The sequence below is a fragment of the Castor canadensis genome, chromosome 11 (genome assembly GCF_047511655.1).
Source record: "Castor canadensis chromosome 11, mCasCan1.hap1v2, whole genome shotgun sequence".
In the NCBI taxonomy this organism is placed as follows: Eukaryota; Metazoa; Chordata; class Mammalia; order Rodentia; family Castoridae; genus Castor; species Castor canadensis.
This window is the reverse complement of record NC_133396.1, coordinates 78,306,669-78,314,701: the sequence shown is the minus strand read 5'-3', so window position 1 is coordinate 78,314,701 and position 8,033 is coordinate 78,306,669. Positions and strand designations below refer to the sequence as shown.

The 8,033-nt window shown below is 37.8% G+C and overlaps 1 pseudogene; it reads right to left on the bottom strand.

Moving 5' to 3' along the window:
• Positions 1-1,312: 1,312 nt before the first annotated feature.
• Positions 1,313-2,096, bottom strand: LOC109703409 (large ribosomal subunit protein uL16-like; annotated as a pseudogene).
• Between the last annotated feature and the right edge of the window lie 5,937 nt (positions 2,097-8,033).

Below are 8,033 nucleotides of genomic sequence, written 5' to 3'. Positions count from 1 at the left end.
TGAGTTTGCAGATGATATTTTAGATACAAGATCAAAGGAACAATCCAGGGAAGACAGAAGTATTAAGCTTGACTTATTAAAACTAAAAATTTCTGTGCTGTGAAAGACAACGTCAAGAGAATGAGAAGACAGATCACAGAGTAAGAGAAGATCTTTGCAAAAGGCATATCTGGTAAAGGATTACTGGCCAAAATTCACAAGGAACTCTTAAAAGTCAACAATTAAAAAAAAAAAACAAAAAAACAAATAATCCAACCAAAAAGGGATCAAAGACCGCAATAGATACTTCACCAATGATGTCCAGATGGCATGTTAAGAGATGCTCTGTCAGGAGGCTGAGGCATGAGGATCACAAGTTTAAGGCCAGCCTGGGGTTCATAGTGACACTCTGTCTCAAAAGGAAACATAGTGAAAGCTCTTGAGTAATAGGGGCCAGGAAGGATAGAGAAGGAGAGCAACAGAGGGGACTGGTCTGATTAAAGTAACACATGCATACGTGAAGTACCACAACAAAACCTCTTTGAAGAAGTCATATACACTTTAGAAAAAATGAATGACAGGAAGGTAAAACAGGTCTTCTTCAGGGGTGGGCACTAGTGTGTGTGGTGGGGGTGGTGAACGGAGAGGGTGAATATGGTTGCTGTACTTTGCATGTTTGTATGAAAACAGAACAATGAAATCTGTTGAAATTGCTTTAAGAAGGGGGGACTAGGGAGAATGATGGAGGAGGTGAATCTTATTGAGGTACATTGTAAGCACATTTGGAAATGCCACAATGACACCCACCCCATACAACTAATATATGCTAATAAATGTGTTTAATAAAAAGATGCTCCACATTTCATGTCATCAGGGAAATGAACATTAGAACGACAATGAGGTAGTAATATACAGCCTTTAGGATAGCCAAAACCTAGAACACAAAGAAGTTGGAAACTTATGTCCAAAAAAAACCTGCACATGGATGTTTATGTCACCTTATTCATAGCTGCTTAAACTTAGAAGCAGCCAAGATGCCCTTCAATGGGTGCATAAACAAACTATGGCTCATGCAGACAATGGAATATTATTCAGCACTAAAAGAAATGAGCTATCGAGCCATGAAAAAACAGAGAGGAAACTTTTTGTTTTTGTTTTTCTAGCCATTTTTAATCCAAGACAGTAATAGCTGGATAACCTTTGCCTTTACTGAATAAAACGTTTGACTTTTTTTTTTTTACTACTGTCTGAAGTATTTGCATTAGAATAACAATATTTTTCTCCATAAATTGCACCCAGGTTTTTCTTATTTAAGCAAGGAAAGTATCTTTCTTCACTGAAACATTCTGTATGAACACGAAAACACTGTTGTAGTATCTATTTTAACACCTGGAGGAATGTTCTTTAAACCATAAACGTAAAACAAACGTTCATGGCGTGCCAGTGAGCAGGACAGATGAGCAGGCCCGCATGGTCCCCGGGGCAGCGCTGCCGAGGGCCTCAGGAGAGCAGAGCTCGCGCGATCCGATCGTCCGCATGCGACTGCACAGCGATCAGGGAGGAGAAGCTTCGTAGCCACCTTCTCTTCCAGTTCGTCGGCATTGAACTTGGTAAAGCCCGACTTCTGGGAGATACAGATGTTCTGGCGACCAGGAAACGAACATGGCCCCACTCAGAGCTTTGATCACGCGCTCCTGGCTCTGCAGCTTGGTGCGGATGGACGGGAGGACTTGGCCGACGTGCGCCCTCGCCACGATACCCTGGGGTTTTCCAAAGGCACCACGCATGCCTGTCTGGGGCCTGTAGGTCCCGGCACAGGACAGTGTCTCAGTGATGCCGTGACATGGAAGGGATGTGAAAGCCACCCTTGCCGCAACTCTTCACCATGTACTAGGTGCAAATGCAGCGGCCTCGGGGGCTTCAGAGTGGGAACTCATCCACCTTCGCCTTTTTCCGACCCAGGTCAAAGATGTGGCATCAGGATCACCTCGGCAGAAACGAGGCTTTGGGTAAGGCTTGTTCTTCCAACACCCATACAGCGAGCCAGGCGACTTCCCATGGTAACAGCAGGGAACATCTGTCTTATGTTGAACAGGACATAGAGGAATCTTAAACATAGATTACTAAGTGAAAGAAGTCAACATGAAAAAATCTACATACTGTATGATTTCAATGATACGACATTGTAAAAAAAAAAGAGAGATAAAACCATGCAATTAAAAGATCAGATGTCGTCAGGAGTAAATGGAGCACAGAGGATTTTCAGGGTAATGAAACTACTGGGCAGAATGCTATAACAGTGGGTGCATGTCATTACACATTTTCCAAACTCACAGATGCATAATATACCAAGTGTGAACCCTACACAAGTCTAGACCTGATGACTATAATGTCTACACAGTTGTACCACTTTGGTGGGAGATGTTGGTAACAGAGAATGTCAGTATGCATGAGGGGAAGAGGTTCTGGAAAATCTCTGTAATTTCTGCTCAAATTTACTGTGACTCCAAAACTACTGTGAAAATAAGGTCTATTAAACAAGCAAACAAACAAAAACTTCAACTTTCCAAAACTAACTCAAGAAGAAATAGAGCACCTTAGGATCCTATAAATAACAAAGAAATGAAATCACACTCACAAACCAGTCTAGATCATTTTAAAATTGAATTCTCCCAACAGTCCAAGAATTTCAGCAGATTAGAGAAGATAAGTAAAAAAAGTAAAAAGTCATAAAGGATGACAATGTATACACTGGTAAAAGGAACAATGGACCAAGAAGATATGAGCCAAGAAGACTATGCCAAACACTTAAAATATAGAAAAAACAACAGAACGAACTGTGGCAAGAAAGAGGTAAATCAGCAACTATAATTAGACTTTACTTACCTCAGAAATTGAAAATAAAGCACATAAAAGAACTTAAAATGTGGAAAATCTGATTAATTATAACAAACATCTCAAGCCAATGTAGGTCAATCCATCCATCTATCCATTCTAGATGGATGGCTAGTGCAACAAGACAAAAAGTAAAAGAGATGAAGATGTCAGAATTAAACAGAAGAGTTGAAACTGCCATTGATAGCAGATGATAGACTCATCAACAGAGAAGAGCTGACAGCACCACTAGCCCATCTATGAAAACTAACAGAAGCCTGGGGGGGGAAGTGCGTCTCAAGTGGTAGAGGGCCTGCATAGCAAGCACATAGGCCCTAGGTTCAACCCCCAGTACTTTGAAAAGAATCCCTCCCAAAACAACAACAACAAAAATATAGTTCTTCAAGGAAATTGATACAGGGTCAAATTTTAAAATTAGAATCTTCCTCTTTGTTAAAAGAAATTAACTAGATAACGTAACATAGTGAACAAGATATCATTCAGAGTAGTAAAAAAAAGTATAAAATATCAAGGAGATAATAAGGTGAAGAATGCACAAGACCTTTTGGAAAATATTTTAAAATTCTATTGACAGATACAAAGACACAAATGACTCAATGATCTATCATGCTTACTTATGTTGAGTAGTAAAATTTTAAAAATAACTGACTTCGAATTAAAGTATGTATTCAGTGTATTTTTAATAAATTTTCTGACAAGATTTTTTTGGAGTTTTTGATAAATTGATGGTAAAATTATATGGAAAATAAGGAAATATGTAAAAGAAAACAAAGGGAAGAACACTTGCTTATCAGATATGAGCAAGCAGTAACACGAATGATAGAGGTGGTGTCTCAGATCCGTGGGAGAAAGGATGGATTATTACAGCATGGTGTTGAGCAAAGCACCACAAGGTGGAGAAAAATATGTTTGGATAACTTGCCTATGCTTTATATGACAATAAAGCTTAAGTGAACTGGAACCTAAAGATGAGAAGATGTCTTTAACTTATGTTTGGAATGTCTTATTTAAACAAGATCTCAATGCACTGCAAAAGAAGAAAAACATAGATTTGGCTCTTGCACATTTAGATTTTTGTTTAACTGAAGACTTTGCAATATTAAGAAAGGTAGCTGACCAGGGAGGACTGCGATTCCAAGAGTGCCAAGGTATTACTAACTAGAGTATGTAAGGAATATCGGTAAATCAATGAGAAAGAGATGGAAAACACCCTCAGAAAAATGAGGAAAAGATATAAATTGGCAAGTCACCAAAAAGAGAATCCAAATGGTCAACACGTATTAAAAGAGATGTCGATTTCATTAGCAATTAGATAAGTGAGAATCCAGCAACATGAAAATATCTAAAATTCAGTGTTGAAAAAAAAAAATAAGAAATTGAATTTAAACAATGGCATAAAATCACATATAAATCAGCATATATTAAGATCAAAGAATATTATGGTGTCTTAGGAATGCCTACATGTTTGACACATATTAAACAAAATAGAGAGCTGGAATTTAGCTCAGTGATAGAGCGCTTGCCTAGCATGCATGAGGCCCTGGGTTCGATTCCAGCACCAAAAAAGAAAATACAAAAATAGAATGGATGTCTCCAGAGGAGAGAAGAAAATGGGAATGTCAAAAGGGAATGAAGAGTTAAAAATGTAAAGCAGGTTAAAGCTTTGCACAAGCCTGTGGCCACAGCAGGCAACGACAGAGAAGCAGGGTTAACTCAACCATGTGCACTTGAAGTCCAAAAGAGAAAACATGAATCTAGCTTCCTGAATAATTGTTTAGAATTCTCATAAGAATTCCCCAGGTGTGCTCCTCTGCCATGGCAAGTGGAAAAATGGTACCTATGATATGTGGATGCCTTGGATGGATTTTGACCTTTCTAGGTGGGCCTCAAGAAATAAGTAAATGATTATTTTGAAAAAGAACAACTAAATGTTAATCAGCCCAGAAGAAAAAAGGCAAGTGTGAGAGTCTATTACAACTGAACTCATTTTGGCAGGAAGTGGGGAAAGGGAAGTAAGGTTCCCATGTAGTGACTGGTTCATTGCAGTCCAGTCTTGCTCTGACTTAAGTCTTGTGGGAGACATTTTAGGGTTCTGTTTTCACTCCTGCCCTACAGTCCTTTGCCGTGGGAGGCCCCTAAGTACCTTACTGAGCATTGGATCATGGCCAGAGCAGTTTTCCAAGAGGTTTTGGTCCTGCCTCATAATAGTGTGCCCTCTAGATCCTCAAAGACAAAGTGAATGCTGTATTTCATAATAAAGCACCATCTTTGTTGAATCACAACCTGGCATCTCCATCATCTAAATATCTAAAACCAATGAAGAATAGCTGTGCTTCTACCAGATAGATATGGAGTCATGTGAAAGGCAACCAGCACAATGATAAAAACGGTCCACACTGTTTTTCAGATGTCAGGTTCTAACCTGATGCACAAATCTTTTTCTTTTAGTTTGCTAGTCTAAGCTTACAGTATTTGGGGATTCCATGACATCGTTACAATTTGAAAATCTCAGCTTTGTTTGGTCTGAGGAGGGAATTATTTCTATTTCTGAACTATTAGACTTACTGATTTACTTCTGTGGCTTAAAGGGGATTTACTGTTTATTTCTTTCTTAATTGCCATTAAGACACTAAGCATAAATGTTACCAAAACTTCTACCAATAAGCAGAATGAAGAAGCATTAAGCAAGAAATTTAATGGCATAGTAATATTTAGTAAACATACCTATTTTTGTCTGGAGAGGGCATATAAATGAATGTAAACATTACTAAGAAATAAATAGCAGTACCAAAGTAAATAAATAAAACTTCTGAAGCAGATTTAGGATAAGCTATTTTTTCTACAAATATCTGACTATAAATTTTGTGTGTTGTTTTCTTTGCAGACAGATTTTGGATCTATGGTCTAATTCTTTAATCTACTTACCTTACAAATGAAGTAAGAAAACTATGGACTGATCATACCAAAATTGGAGAAGCAGCCCAAGCTTCTGATTGGCTTGGATTTGGAAATTATACAAAATGGGAGAAAAGTTTTCAGTAACAGTACAATGGGTATAATGTGTTAAGATCCCTATGGACTTTGTGTAGCTATGGTCATGCTTAAGCAATTGGCTCAGTGAGACTGGAGTATGGGATAGAATTTCTATTTTGAGAGCCCTGTGGTTCACTGAGCTATTATATATGTAAAGCAGTACTGCCTATGTAATAATTCATTTTATAAATAAAATGAAATAAAAGGCATAGAAATTTTGAATAAATTACCTGATGTCCCAGAGCTGATATGAAACAGAGTTGGGATTTAAACTCAAATCGTTCTTGAGTTGCTATGTGGCTATCAATCAATAAACTCTGGAATAATACAAAGACAAGGGGGCAGAACACAGAAAAAGCTGAATGCTCGCTAGCAACTACCAACACACACTTCCCTTGTGCTGCACTTCCAGTGCCTGCACTGGAAGCAGTTTCTTAAGTTTTGTGCCATGGTGGGACACTTTCAGTCTCAGCAGGGATTTTAGTTTTTTGGTGAATGGGATATCTTTCATCTACTAAAAGAACAAATTTGACTTACTTAAGAGGAACAAATGTCCCCAGGTAAATTCCAGAAAATGGCAAAGGAAATTTCTGAAATTAGTTTGCTAGGATGAGGAAGGTAATTCTGCAGCATAAATAGTAATGTTTTCTCCATGCTGGTGAGAAATCACTATCAATAATCTCCCCAGTTCATCAATTTTCTAGATTTAGGTAAATCAATGTTGGCATCACCCCAATTCTTTAAACATTCTACAGATTAGTGCATTCTTCTCTGATTAGCTATCAAGTGTCACTTTTCCCATCACCCAACTTTTGTTAGACATTCTGAACACCATGGAACCTAATGTCTTCCTTCTATCACTCTATCTTAAAGTCCTCTTTCTGTCCATACTAGGGAAAAGAAATGAACCCTATAACTCAGAACTTTTTTGTTGTTGTTTCCCCTTTCTTGACACCATGTCAGTCCATCTGGTTGTACAGTGTCAGTGAAAAATTGGTGAGGACCTATGTTTGAGCCAGTAAGTTGTCAAGAGCACTGAAGTCCTTATCCAGGATTCTCCATTGTGCTTGTTTTTAGCTGAGACAAAGGCCTCTCAATATATAAATTCTAGGCAGCAGTTGGTCAATATTGGGCATTTCAGTACTAGGGTAAATAGATTTAGAGATCCGCTTAAATATTAAATCTATACTATCTGCCCCAGGTTTAAGAGGAGATGTTTCAATAGCTTTCCCATGGTTCCTTACAGTAATATTATTGGCAATGAATACATTTTGTTTATAGAAATCTCACTATTTCTGCCAAGGATTTGAGGATGAATAGTTCCTCACTGATATTTTTAAATTAAATAATACCTACAAGTAAAAACCAATGTAAATCACTGATATACACAGCAATAGAAACTAGGACAATGGTAGACACAAGACCCCCCCCACCCATAAAACAATGCTGCTTAAAAAAAAAAAAGGTCCAGCTTAGTAGTTTCCATCACATTTATGTTTTTGACATGTCTAATACTCCCTTTTAAAAGATCCTGATAACAAATACCTTAACTGAAGAAATACAATTTTTCTTCAAAAGGACTTACTTGCTTTACAAATAAAACCTCTGAATTAAAAAAAAAAATCTCTACCAGCAGTCCTCCTTAGTACATGAATATTATTTAAATGACAGTAACAATAATATTTTTAACATCTCCTAGATTCTGTATGCCTTTTTGCTATGTTTCCCACTTTATAACTTTTTTCTCCATCCCAAATTTATAGCCCTGGTATTATTTTCCTTCTGTTTCATTGAATTTTAATTTTGAAATTTTTGTTTGTTTTATTGAGGTACTATTGTTTAAACTCATGAGCTTGTACTTGTTAGGCAAGCACTCTATCACTTGAGCTGTGCCCCCTACCCTTTTATTTTTCAGATATGGGCTCTCAGTTTTTGCCTGGGGTTGGCCTTATACCAAAATCCTCCTTCCTCTGCCTCCTGAGTAGCTGGAATCACAGGCATGTACCACCACACCTAGCTTGTTTTTAAGATGGGGCTTCACTAATTTTTTCCGAGGCTGTTCTTGAACTACAATCCTCCTGTTCTCTGCCTCCCAAATAGTTGGGATATAGGCAAGAGCCACCACA